Below are 15,712 nucleotides of genomic sequence, written 5' to 3'. Positions count from 1 at the left end.
TCAAACTTTTGTGTATTCTAGTCAAATTAGAACAACTTGTGTAGTGTTGTTGATAATTTTTTTCTTACCTTTGGTGGTAAATGTGATCATATCATGATCAATTTGACCTACTATCATAATATTTATGTAATATATCTATGGTTGGCTTGAGTTGTTGATAACGTTTTAATATTTTCCAAAATTTATTATTTTAATTAGGATCCTGTAGCAAAATATGAGAAATAATAGTTGAACTGTTCATCAACAAATTTCTTTACGAATGGTCTTCGTACGGAAAAAAATATATCACAGTCTGATAACTCTGTTGACGAGAGAATTAGAAGACAATCTCCTCGTAACGATTTTGTAAAGAAGTTTATTTATTCCATTTTCGACATTGTCATCGCAGAACGTAAGAACTAAAAATTTTATTAGAATGAATTTTAAAGTTTAATGCAATACTTTGGTCCAGACGAAAACGAAATGTGACTACTTGTGCAAAAATTGAATGCCTGAATTAAAGGATAGGAACTATATGAACTAGATCATGCGGTGGGAAGAATCCTTAAGATTAAACACTACCTAAATAAAATAATAAATTGCTTTAACACTGGAACACAGTAATTTTTGTGACTTTGTTACGAATCAAATCCATCGAGAAAACCTTAAGAAAAAAGCAATCATTTAATTTTGATAACTCTTTTGAAAGATTAGAGAAGACCAAAATTTTTATGCAATTGCAGTTGAAAAAATTAAAACCGGATAATATACAAAGTTTTTTACTCGACCTAGCATGGCGGTGTAAATAAGATAATTGCGATGGGCATTTAAAGTGGGCATTCTAGAGCATACAAATCAACTTGAATGTTTATAGTTCCTGGATCCATTTTAAATACATTATGAGGTCAATTCATGTTATTTTCAATGGTGGCAGTAATTAAATGATGTTTAAAAATCAAAACACAGCCTATTACCCAGGTCGATTTCATTGACCATGACAATCGATTTGAAGGTCGTTTCATGATGCTGGAGCCAAGTGGAATGTTGAAACTGAATGAATTGCTCCAAGTCATAATAAATTTTATTACGAACATAAAAATTATAATTTTATACTATCACAGAGGAATGCTTTTTATTTATTTATTTTTTTTGAAATTGTAATGTCGTTACAAATTAAAAAGAAAAAGTAATTAAGACTTTTGTAATATTGTAATTTACAGAACGAACAAATTATCATAAAATAAGGATAATAATGAAGCTGGCGACTTAGCTAAAACGAGCACGTCTCGGTTGATTTCATACAGACGCGAATCATTATATGTGGAGTCTGTTGCATAATTATTTCATTAAAAGAAATTAATCTAAATAGAAAATATTGAACATTTATGTAAAAATCTTTTTAACCGAAAATAATGAACCCTAATACGTTCTCTCATCGTACCTATATTATTTAGTTATTTTAATAAATATCACATTATTTAGTTATTTTAATAAATATCGGCATCCATTTTTGAAATTGGCTAATAAAAAAAGTGAATAATGCAATTTTAAATATATTTCAACGACCTTGAAAACGTTATAAAGACAGTTCAAGAACCTCAATCTTTGACATAATAATTAAACTGTTTTAAAAATTCGATAAACCTTAAAAATGACTTTCAAAATCACTTGTTGTATTGATATGTAATGGTTTTAATATTTTAGTTAAACTCGCTTGCATGCGGAAACAAATCACTAATTTTTTCAAGGTAAATGCCAAAATTTCGTTTATCTATTTCTATGCCTTTAAGCATCATTTTTTGTTTGCAAACTTTGAATGTTTAGTTACGTAGTATCACGAAATATATTTAAAAAAATTATTCAAGGATTAATTTTTTTTAAACTATAGTAAATTTTAATTGTCAAGGATAGTAATTTATTGAGTAATAATACTTAATTTTATTCAATTTGATTGAGAACGAGGTTGTTCAAAAACAATTTAAAACTGAATCTTTTTTATTCATGATCTTGATCATACTGATTCTAAAAATACTGAAAATAATAAATTGTTCTAATAATATTATGCAGATGTTTTAGGATTATACTTTTCTTTTTTTTTTTGAATATTTTGGCATTAATTTTATAAATATAATCAAGTTTTATTTAACAAGGGTACCTTCACCTATTGGCAATTGATTGTAGAATGTATAATATCTGGTATTATAGAGTTGTAATATAATTTCGGTATAAGGGTGAAGGATCTAGGATTTTGATATTTAAATTAGGAGGTCGTTTCTATCTTATATATGCTTATTTGATGTGTTTTTTTATTCTTTTAAGGAATAACAGTGCCGCAGTGAATGCATTAATGGCTATTGTAATGTTTTAAAGTCTAACGCAGCTTTGAACATTATCCTACTAGTACTAATAATAATAATAATAAAACATAAGGGGGTATCACAAACAGGTACCTAGCACCTATGCCAACGGGTGTTCTGTACCCTCCATGAGAAGAACTTATCACCCGAAGGCGAGGCGTCTCCGGATAAGATATGCTATTTTAAGCAGATGAAGCTATAGGATTTTGTCGAGACCAGATTGATGAATCCAAGGTTACAGACCAAAATATTCCAAACCTGACAAAGGACATGTATGAAGGTTTCATCGTCCTCCATACAAGTCCTACAAGTGAGATCATCAGAGATCCCCAAGTTATGAAGGTGATAGTTGTCCGGACAAGAGTCCCACCACACTTTTCAACTATGCTCTAATAAGTTTCAGTCGAGCGCAGTCGAATGGCCTAGCTGTGGTTATACACAATTTGGCCTATCTATAATAATACCAAGAACGAATGACTAAAGAATCATGCTTCGACAAAATTATAATACTCAGAAAAGCAAAGAGTGTTTTCATGCTTTATACCGAAGAATTAAGACAAAAACGAACCTTTCAGGAGTTACATACAGCAACATCTTTGGTAAACATTGTTAGCTGTTTTGAATGTTTTCTACCGCTAAGGATATGATCCTGATTGCATTCCATCCTTTTTGAGTCCTCTTTTACAAAGAAGGGCACAAAAAAGGAGGCATACGACTTTTGAAGAAGAAATTTCTACGGCTCAAGAAAACAAAGGCGTTGTTAGTCGTCTTCCAAATAAGATACAAAATTAGACCAAATTTGAAAAGCAAAAACAATTGTAGATTCTGTGAAAAGTTGAGAAAAAAAAATGCAGAACACCACCCAAGTGAATGTAACGAAGACGACTATTTGCATTTGATCTAGAGAACTATCATCTTTAGATCAAATACAAATCTCTTTGTTTTTAAAGTACTCCAGAACTAGAATAATTGAATAATATGTTGAGACTGATCTTCCAGGCTGAAGTGAAAGGACCAAGTTTGAAAAACAAGTATGTAGTAGCCTTTGATTAATGTAAGAACTCATCGTTTTTATTTATTAGAACGCCACTGTTATGTTATATATTTTATAAATTGATAGATATTTTCTTATCTCAATATTCATTAATTGAAACTTTCTCTGTAGCATCTCTTTAATCTAATGGGCTATATTCTCAGACTATACCACCGTTAATATAACTTTGTTATAATAATTGCCTATACTTTGTACGACATGAAATTCCCATAGTTTAATAAGTTTCATATTTTTTATAATTAATTCCCAATTATATTGTTCGAATTTTTTTTTCCATTAAATATTTAAATAAAGATTAAAAGATTTAATTAAATGTTACCAGTTCGTGCTAAGGTATACAATAGACACTTGTTTTACGTGTAATATATGAAAGAACATGCTTGTAACATGCTCGCACTAAATGATAAGGTAAGTAAGGTGGTCATATACAACACCATCCTACAAATTTACAATATATTGTAACCTACATGATGGCTACAAAGGTGTGTGATATGTGTTACCTATGTCCGTTCGTATTTCAATGAACTTCTTTTTTATTTGTATTTATTTATTAAAATGTTCAAGGTATTTAATATTTTAACTGCATAATGTATTTATTTTAATGTTAAATTACAATTGTACAAGAGATGCAACTTGTTAAATATAGTTTGTTATAATTTTACTGTATTTTTAAAACATAATAGGACCTCACCAGTAATCGCGTTGTCGTAGAGGACGTAATCTTTGTTTGAGTAATCCATCATGACTAATTCTAATCTTTAATTTTTTGTAATTAACTAAATCTAAGGAGAAGATGGGCAGATTACATTTATTTAAAAATGGCACATCTACGATTAAAAGACTATCGAGTTTCTGGAATCAAAGTTTATCAATCGAGAATTATATTAATGAGACTATTAAAATGACTTAGAAATGAAACTATCAAAATAACAATTTCTCTGCCAATCAAGCATGAAGAATATGCAAAATTAAAGAGAAATAAAACTAAGAAAACATTATTAAAACAGAGAAATCGATGTTCATTTTCGGAGTACATGTTTGCTAAGAAGAACCCAATAAACAAGGGAAAAAAATTGAAAAGATAAGGAAATGAAAGATTTCGTGAAGAATTTCAATGATTATTTTCTGATAAAGAATTTTGTTATTACCTGCAGTGACGAATGAAAGGGGTAGCAAAGGAGCAGTTGCTCACTGGACCCCCGAAATAGAGCACCACAAAAGGGCCCCAAATTTATTTACGAAATTTAATAAAAAGGAGGAAAAAGAAAAGAAGAATTTCTATGATAAGACACCACCAGGGGACACGAAGTCCATTAAGGGAAACTAAAAAAAGAAAGTGGGAAAAAGGCAAATTTTTATGAAAGGGCACCAAGTTTGGTAACGAAAACTAAAAAAGGAAGATTTTGCCTACTGGACCCTTTTCCCTAAATCCACCCCAGAATATGACCATTAAGCAAGAGCCACTTGGGTATAACTATTAAACGAAGCATAAATTCCTCATTAAATAGAGCAGTGACCACTGAGGTATTTCTGGAATATTACTCTATATTACTCTTAGTACTGTTTGAGACCTTTTATAAGACTGAGAACTAAAGGTAGGTTTACTTTCTTGGCTGATTTCCAACTATTCTATACTACTCTTAGTACTGTTTGAGACCTTTTATAAGATTGAGAACTCAAGGTAGGCTTACTTTCTTGGCTGATTTCATACAATTCTATATTACTCTTAGTACTGTTTGAGACCTTTTATAAGACTCAGAACTGAAGGTAGGTTTACTTTCTTGGCTGATTTCCAACTATTCTATACTTAGTACTGTTTGAGAGCTTTTATAAGATTGAGAACTGAACGAAGGCTTACTTTCTTGGCTGATTTCATACATTTCTATACTACGCTGAGTACTGTTTTAGACTTTTTATAAGATTAAGAACTCGAGGTAGATCCACTTTCTTGAGTGATTTCCAACTATTCTATACTACTCTTAGTACTGTTTGAGATCTTTTATAAGATTAAGAGCTGGAGGTAGACTCACTTTCCTGGCTGATTTCACTCTCTTCTCCACTACTTTTTAAAGTTTTTAGACTTTTTATAATAATCCAAATTTTTCACATTCTTCCCCTCCTCCGCACACAATAATAATAAAAAATAAATCAGTTCTTTGCATTTATATTGTATATACAAATAAAAAGTTGATTAACGGCTAAAGGGCACAACAGATATAGATACCAAATTATGCACTATATTTGCATGCATCATGCTTCAGGTTTTATATTGCGATATTCTCGGGTGTGTTTCTTCCATGCAGCTATGTGTGATAATAAATAACAAATCGTATATTATAACATATGAAAGAAACAATTAAGATTATTCTTTTAGATTTGCATAAATAAATTGGTTTATTATTATGTGACTTGTAATGTATTTTATGAACTTATTGTGTATATATATACATACTTCCAAAATATTCTAAAATTTATTTCATTAATTATATATATACTTAATTTTTCCACACCTGTTTTTTTCAGGGATCGTTAAATTAAATTGTGTAATGGACAAAGATTGTTGACAAAAAATTAATTTGATTAATTTATCAAAGCGGATTAACATCAATTTTTACTTTCTAAATTGATTATAATTTATTCAATGAAATATTTTTAATTTTTTCTATTGTTCATAATTAGGAAATTTTAGCGTACTGTTGTTTTAACGGGATTTTAACACAAGATTTAAGAAATAATTACAATTTTGGAAAATAAATTTAATTATCATAGTTTTAACAAAATTCTCCAATTCCAAAATTTACAAAACTCTTATAATCCTTAAAACTAACTTATTTAGATAAAACTTTAGAATATTTGACGTGTATTTCCTGAAATAAGACCTTTATATTTACTTCTGTTAACCTACGTTTTCCACTTTAATTTACCTATTTCAGAATGGAAGATAATTTTTTTTAATTTTCGAACATGGTTTTAATAAAAGTATATCGAAAAATAATGTTTCACTCAACTTCCATAAAATTATTAGAAACAAATCGAGTAAATTTTTATAGTTTTGTGCAGTGATTACAGCCAAGCTAAAAGCATTAAGATAAAAAAAGCACCCAAAAGCTGTTATGGAAAGTTACTCAGTGTACTTAAAACTGTATTTTGAATTTTCAACTAATTGTAATATTAAATATTAACATTTCATAATTTTTTATTCAAATTATTAGGTAACATTAATCGAATACTATATGACATGTGAGGCCAATTTAATTTTTTTGTTTATGTACCAAGGTAGATTAATGTAAATATGTGATAAATTAAATGAAAATAAGTTATGAATTACAAAAAAAAAAAATGTTTCTTTAACCGGACTCGAACGTTGGCCTTTGGTATCGGGATCCATTGCTCTATCACTAGGCCACTGTACGTTTGTTGAAATCGTGAGTATATAGATAGATATGCTAGCAAAAACGTGTTGATGATGATGATGATGATGACGTAGCATTGCTGACCGAATCGATAAAATTTTACCCTTAAAAAAATCGTCTACCGCGCTATAGACATTTTCACTTCAAATAATTTATCCCAGCACTTTTAATAGATTAACAAATTTTTTAAATATGTATGATTAAAATTGAAATTAATTACACAAAAAATAAAAACTTATTTCAATTTTAATATTTATTTGAAATAATTTTTTTCCTCCATTGACGACATAGAAAATCGTTAAATGACGACAGAAAATACATTGTATTCGTTTCAAAATGCACGTAAATATACGTAAATATATATTTCTTCGAATTGACAAATATTTATTAAAAAATTAAATAAATATTTATATATAATTGCATTTTATTATTAAAATCCTATTTAAAAAATATTTGATCATCTCACTAAAAATAAATCAATTATATCTGAAGTATTTACTAAAATCGTATCAATAATTATTTATTTATTTATTTAACGTTTTTATTTTTGTTCATAAAAATTTATTATCAGAAAGAGAATAAAAGCTTTATAAATGCAAAAGACTTATTTATTATAGAGATAACATATAAAATTGCAATTACAATGTATATATATATATTTTTTTATAAAAATTTTATACAAAGAATTTCAATTTTAATAATAATATCAAAGTTGTATAGAAACTAAAATTATTATAATGCTTAATAGTTCAAGCACTTTTTGACCTTATACAAATATAATTAAAGGAGACAGAAAGCACGTTGAAAATTCACGAAAAATAAGGGTTCTCATTTATCAATATCCGTGAATATACTTGTGCCCAAAAAATAAGGTGACATTGTATTTATTTTGAAAATTCTTTATTTATTCTTCCAAATCAAATTCATCTCCTCCCGATGGAATGCACTAATGCCAACGGATTTTTCCATCTTCGAAACACTGGTTGTAGTCACTTTCCGGGATTGCCTTCAGTTCCGTCTTCGCTGCGGCTTGGATCACCTCTATCGTATCAAAACGGTGTCCCCGGAGCGGTCTTTTGAGTTTGTTGAACAGCCAGAAATCGCACGGCGCCAGATCAGATGAATACGGTGGTTGTGGAACGATATAGGTTGAGTTTTTGACGAACTGATCACGAATTATGAGTGCAATATGGGATGATGGTGCATTATCGTGGTGTAAAAACCATGAATTGTCTTTCCACAATTCCGGCATTTTTAGGCGAATAGCGTTACGCAAATGACGCATAACGTTCAAATAATATTCTTGTTGACTGTTTGGCCGGGCGGAAGGAATTCATAATGCACAACAAACGCATGCAGTTTAAATTCAATTGTCACCTTATTTTTTGGACACAGTATTATGTTATTATTCTTACTAATCGTTTAGTACCATTTTTAAACCTAAAAATTTTCGTGTCCTGCTGTTCGTTAGCATATACCTAAAAAGTGGTGCAAAATTCAGTTAGTCAGCTATAAAGCATGTCCTACCAGGCCCGTTCGAAGCAAATTATCCAAGGGAGGAGTTCAAACTTTTGTTCATCATGTTAGGTCTTAGAAGTGAATAAAAACAAGAAACTCTTTTTTCGAGTAAGATAACATTTTATTAAATCAAAATGTGATCTTCAGTTACTATTTTTCAATAAGTTAATTCTGCGAAGTACAGAAAAAACCTTTTTTTATAACCCTGTGCGCATTGACCTCTACATTGCGATGTGTATTAAGCGAGGTTAAACCGATTAGCCGATCTAAGGTATGTCTTGAGACGACGCAAAGCTGAAATGTTGCGTTCATTCGTCGCTGTTATCACATATAAATCGATTACTTCCAGTAAATTTGAAAGTTGAATTTCGTCGACCCAAATGTCCCGGAAATCATCGGTTAAAATTAAATAGTCTAGTTCAAAAAGGCAAGCACAAGAGCATCGTACTGGGAAAATTCAAGATAATTATGGATTTATATATATATGATTTACTATAAAGAAAAATGAATTGTATTAAGCTGAGGCATATGTTTATTTATTTTTATTTACAAAACGATTAAATTTTCACTGAAAAAAATGATGCATTTAATAGTTTAGAAAGGGGTCAAATAGATTTTTATAATAGTATAAATTTTCATTCATTTTACTATCGATTAACCTTGGATCTTTCTTAATTTACGTCAAGTCTGGTCGTATCATTTATATAATTACGTGATTTGCCCGATGTGCGATGTACGAATTCCTTTCATATCTCAACGATAAAATTGATAAACGAAAAACAGTAAAAAAAATATACAATTAATTTTTCAGACACAAGTGATGAGGTCTCAATGGCCATCTCAAGTAATGGCGTCGTTTGAGAGATAAGCTTCGCATCCACACAGAATGTGTATTCTAGTTTCCTCCTTTTCATGAAAAAATCTGCAGAGATCGTTCGCCATGATATTTATTTTGTGCATATGCATATTGAGTGACAGTTAGCAACCTTAAATAATTTTTATCTAGTTGCAAACATTCTGAAGCCTTTTCTATAAAAATTCTATTATAAGTGTTTTTGCATTATCATGGTCCAATGTCAGTTGGGGCAAAGAGTATTCGCCCAAAAGCCGTTGGACTCAGGTGTTTCACCTATTCATTTATTTTAGGAAGGAATGCTTCTGCACCATTTAACAGAGTACATGCACCCATTTTGGATGATTTGTCAGCTTTTTCGTTCCTATTTATTCCTGAGTTTCCGGGCACACAGCGAATCGTTAAGTAGCATTGCCCCCTAAACCCTAAAACTTATCTTGTACCGTTATTTGTTAGCATATTGCCTATAAAGTGGTGCAAACAGGGCCGAAACTACAATAGAGCAGTCGACACAGTGTCCCGGGACCCCCGATTCGGAGTCCCCTAACATGGGATGGATGATATTCAGAAATTCGTCATTGTCGTCCAGTTAACCGGATGTGTGCACAACACTTCTCATATTCCTAACTGTTCCTGTCACTACTGCGAAAGCTGAGCGAATTGTCTCTAAATTAAAGTTGATCAAAAATTTTGTGTAGCTCACTAAGACCAGGTAGACTCAGTAATTTAGCGGAACTGTCCATCGAAAATCAAAGAGCGTGCGAGATTAACTTCGTGCAAGATTAAATAAAATAATAAGTTCTTGCGTTTTTATTTAACGAAATGTATTAAAAGCGCTTGTAAGACATTGCGAATATTACTAACTGTTTCTACAAGTTAGTTATATATAAGATGTGAATAAAAAATTTTTTATCGAAAAAATACTGTTATATTTACTTTGCATTTCCATTTTCCACAATATGATTACAACGAGCTATTTTTGGATGGGGATCGCAAATGTGTTTTTGTTCCGTGGTCTTTTCAGCTCTACTTTCGGCCTTGGGTGCAAAATGCAGTTAGTCAGCTATAAAGCATTCTGTCCATGCCCTACTGTGTTCGAAAAATGTTCTTCGCTTTTTGAGAATTAACTGTTTGGAATTAGTCAATCATGAAACTGAAATTTTGAACTTTTTTAAATTGAATTTTAGATCTTCAGAGCAAAAATCCAAGATATTTAAATAATGATAAAAAGGAAAAATCTAACCACTGAAGTGCTACTTATACTCAATTGAATATGATACTTTAGAATTTGAAACATAAATATATTTCCAAAAAAAAACTGTTTGGAGTGTTCGTAGCAATTTTGCACCATTTATTTTGAATTAAATAGATAAGTTAATCAATCAACTGATAATAAAAATGAAAATCCCTAAATATTTACATTGATTAAAAAGGGAAAACCTAAGCCCTCAAATATACCACAATTGTATTGAATTGAAGATAACACAATAATTTACGATTAGATACATTTAATAACTTTAAACTTTAAATATAGAATTATTGCCATGAGTAATTACAATTTTGTAAATATAATATAATCTTTTACATATTATCATTGATAACCAATAATAATAAAATTACTATATAAATTATACAAATGAATTTATCCGTGACATCCTGTATAATTAACAATTATAGATAAATAGAAATAAATCAAATATTAACATTTTTTTAATATTGCAAATTTTTCATATACAGGTGATCATATTTTAACGCTCCACCCCTCAAAAAAATTGCAAAAAAACGAAAAAATGTTTCCCCCCGATTTGGATAAAATTGTTTTTCTAAACTAATTTTGACTCAAAACTTACAAAAATCGAATTATATTACAGATTAGACAAGTAGTTTCTGACATAGCGATATTAGTAACGATGTATTTTGGTGATTTAGAAAAGTGCTTTGATGAGGAACAACCTACGCGATATTACAGATTCTAAGAAATAAAGAACTTCAAACTAAAGAAGTAAAAAAGGTCTTTATTGATAGATTTCAATATTTATTATAGAGAGCGCTAATTTTTCAAACTGCCTATGTTAGCAAAATTTCTTAATTCGCCTCTGGTCAGTAAGCAACGAAACAAACTAAATCAAAAGTATATCGCATTTAAGATGAAGACATCCTCATATTTTCGTTATTTATACGAATGTCGATTTGAAATTCTACAGTCATACAGGGTTAGTTCTGATTTCGGTTAAGTATCTTAAAAATCTGACCCATCACTCTGTATGACCGCAAAATTTTAAATCGATATTCCTATAAATAACGAAAATATGAAAGTGTCTTCATCTTAAATGTGACACACTTTAGGAACCAACCTGTATATAAAATAAGATATGAATGAATTAAATTAAATATATCTAAAATGAATGAATATTTTTTTAAACATATGCAAATATTATATTTAAAATAAAAATATAATGTAATTTAAGAAACATAAAATAAATATAACGTAGGAGCTAAAATGGAAAATTTTCATTTTAAACTTCGTGTGTGATATTATACAATTTTTCTTTAAAAAAACTATAAATATATGATCTTTGTTGTGTAAAGAGAAATTTTTTTTTGTCTGTACATACAATCTTTGTTTGATTTTCTATATATTAAAAGTAAATGTTTAATTAAAATAATAATAATTGGCTAATAGTTAACCTTTATTGGATAATAGTTGAACTTAAAATCGATTAACACTATCAAAAAGTTAATTTTAACTGGTTAGAAACTGGTTCGATATCAGGGCGCCCTTACAAAGTAAAAACGCAAATCTATAAATAAAATTGAGGATTTTTAATTTTTTCGCAAAATACAACAAGATCCTAAAAGTGGTTTAACTTGAGAATTTTTTTTTCAATTTGTAATTTTCAAAAACTTGAAAAGTATGATTTTTTTGGAATTTAATTAAAAATTGATTACACATTTGCTTAAAATAGGGCCAAATTTTGGTGGAGTGTAAAGCAAAATCAGGTAAAAACGATCCGTATTTCATAAAGTTGTATAGCGGATTTATTAAAATAAGATTACGTGTGACAGAGCAAAAAAAAATGTTTATTTTGATGACGTCATTAGGTACAAAAATACTGTTTCTTTGGTAAGCAACTAAAATTTGATTCAATATGTAAAATTTACCCAAAAATTTGAAAAATATTAGAATTTCTGAGATATTGCAATATTTGGATTAATTTTAGTTCATATCTCAAAAATTATTCGACCAGTCATCAAATGCACCCGATTTTTGTACTTTTTGGGTCAAAATTACCCTATATACAAGGTTTTATCGGAATTGGAGATTAAAAAAATTTCTCGATTTTTTGCAATTTTTTTAAGAGGAAAAAATCAAAAAATTAAATTTTGTTTTGGAATTTAAAAATCATGTTAATTTAATGATTGGACCTATAGAAAGTTACAATGCCAGCGAGTATCATGGACAAATCTTAAAAAAAATTAAAATCCATAAAATTGTGAACAAAAGGAAGGATAAGTGAGGGCTATAACGTGATAGTCTTTATTTTTAAAGCCGAAATTGCCCAGCAAAGCGGACGGGTATCTGCGGGTAGACGGGTAACCGGAAATGGGCTGATTAGGAGATTTTATGAACACCTATACCAAAATTTTGTTCATAGCATCAATATTTTTAAGCGTTACAAACTTGAGACTAAACTTAGTATACCTTGATATATTCCATATACATGGTATAAAAATGGGGTTAATTATCTTGATACCCCTAATAAAGGCTTTTAATATCTAAGTAGCTTTGAATACTAAGCATGACACCTAGCGCCGATGCTGATCTGGGTTTATCAACGTATCTTTGAAAACGCTTAATCTCAAACATTCAACATTTAAACGTCACATGTTTTTTATTTAGGTGTGGTATAGTGTAAATCTATACATGATAAATTAATTTAAAAAAAAAAAAAGCTTGTGTGATAATTACGCAGAAACATCAATCAATTTTGATAAATAATTGAGTAAAAAAAAGATACAGTTTAATAAACTTTTATCGCTCTAAGTACATTCTGCTTGTTGTCACATTTTAATCTTTCGGATAAAAAAATTATTATATGAATACCTTAGTCTTTTTAAATACATTTTATTAGTCTTATTACTAGACGGAAAACCGTTTAAAAAAAATACGTAATTGGAATATTGGAATGCAATTATCATTGTGAAGTATCAAGTGAAGTACGCACTTGAAGTAGTAACGAAAGGGTTTTCTATTAAGAATGGTAGAACTAGTAGAACATTGAACTTAAACAATTTTCATATAAGATATCAAAACGTATTTATATATTAATATACCTACATATTTATTTTTACCCACACATTCATACAAACGTTTCTATCCATACATAAACATTTCGCATAGTTCGCAATATACCTTAAAGTATTATTTTATTTTCATGAAAACAATCATAAATATACTCAATACTGCACAAGTATTTTTTTTTATTTGAAAGAGGATTGTTACAATTTTTGTGATATATGATACCAGTCAATTAGCAATCAATCGCATCCTGGGAGGCGCGATGAGGGCGTCACCAAAGGAGTGGAGGCGGAACCTACCCCTTGAAGAATTGAAAAAATTAACATCAATAATTTATTATCAATTAATAATTGTTTGCGGTCTACGTAATACTCATCATTTTATGCCTTTGCGAATCTCTCGAATTAGTATTGGAAAAATTATCATTACATTCAATTTTGAACAAAGCATTAAAGAAATTATTCAGCTTTTTCAAAATGCGTGTTCAGTTCGAGCTATATTTACCGTTTATTTTTTATTAATCGACTATGCATCGTTTGGTAAAAAATGTCAACTGGTTCGGGAAATTATCAACACGTGTCGAAACATTAGGTTTCAAGTGCCGTTAAAAGTAATCACAAATAACGCCATCGATAACATCGAAGCGGATCTATGTAGTCGTATTATTTTCGTGTACACGCCTCTAGCGAAGTTGTGGGTTACACTTAACTGATCACATGAAAAGCCATAAAATATTCTTTCAAATAAAAAAAAGTTATGCAATTTTATGCATAAGTTGTATAATTTAAGTTTAAAGTTCTATATCATGCTTGCTGGAGAACTTTTTAGATAAAATTTTGTTTTTAAATTCTCAAGTATGAATTTACAATTAAAACAATTGAATTAAAAATTTTTATTGGAAATTTATATTGAACACTTATTATTTTTGGTAGTTAATAGTGTGTGCTATTTTTTAGAGAATGTAAAAAGATAACAATGAGGTCTGTTCGCGAAAAATTAATTTTTTTTTTATAAACATCGGTATATTTTTAAATATCGATAAAGAGTGATTGGGACACCTGCAATCAAGGTTCTGTAACAAAACCACTACTCAATATCAGCTTTGTGTTCTAAGGAACGTGTAAATAATAGGAATTAGTTATTCTCTGTGACAATCTTGTCTTTCAAATCTTAAGGATTTAGAAGTTAAATACATTATTGGTATACCTAGTTTCCAGAAAATAAGATCAGAAAGAAAAATGAAAATTAATATCACTTTCCATTTTATTTTTATAAATAATAAACTTACCTTTTTACCACAGATAGACGCAACAATAAACTGTCTCTCTCTTCCGTATTACATACAATTTTCCATAAAATTAAAAGAAAAAAACAAGTGAAAACAAACAATTGACTGGGTTGATTGTTGAAATACCATGTATAGTCAGTGTTGATGAAGCAATCGTTTGTTTTTTGACGTCACGTAAATAAAAAAAGATATCCACTTTTAAGTAGCCACACACACATAACTGATATTCCCATATTAATACATACTATAAAATCTGCACCTAATAAGCGCCCTCGTGGGTAAACAGTGAGAGCGTGGGAAGTTGTTTATTTTTTTATAAAGAACATTTTTTACATTTAAACTTTTGTTTCATCTCAAACATATTGCTCATTTACGAACTCGACCTCACTTTTTACGTCCTGCTATACGTACGCTATAATAATTTCATCTTGATATCTCTTTTCGCTTTTGAGTTATCGTATTGACAGACAGACGGGCAGACGGACAGACAACCGGAAATGGACTAATTAGGTGATTCTATGAACACCTATACCAAAATATATTGTTCATAACATCAATATTTTTAGGCGTTATAAACTTTGGACTAAACTTAATATACTATGTATATTTCATATATACATGGTATAAAAAGATGAATAAATTATGGAAATTAAAAAAGAAGTATATAAATAATAAATATTTGAATCTAGATATTTAATTATTCCATTTCCATCAGCTGAATTAAATATTAATCAATATAAAATAAAAATTACATCATTCATTTATTGCAGAGGAAATTTACTTGAATCTCATAACAATCAGGTGTGCAAATTCCAACGACACATTTTTCTAAAATCAATTATGACTAATTCTCCGTGCCATCAAGATATAATTAGTTAACGCATTATAAAGACGCCACTCGTTAATTTATTTTAGCAATTTTAAAAATACATTATTTATTTTTACAATTT

Source organism: Chrysoperla carnea, chromosome 4, assembly GCF_905475395.1.
Source record: "Chrysoperla carnea chromosome 4, inChrCarn1.1, whole genome shotgun sequence".
Taxonomy (NCBI): Eukaryota; Metazoa; Arthropoda; class Insecta; order Neuroptera; family Chrysopidae; genus Chrysoperla; species Chrysoperla carnea.
This window is presented reverse-complemented; position numbering follows the sequence as displayed.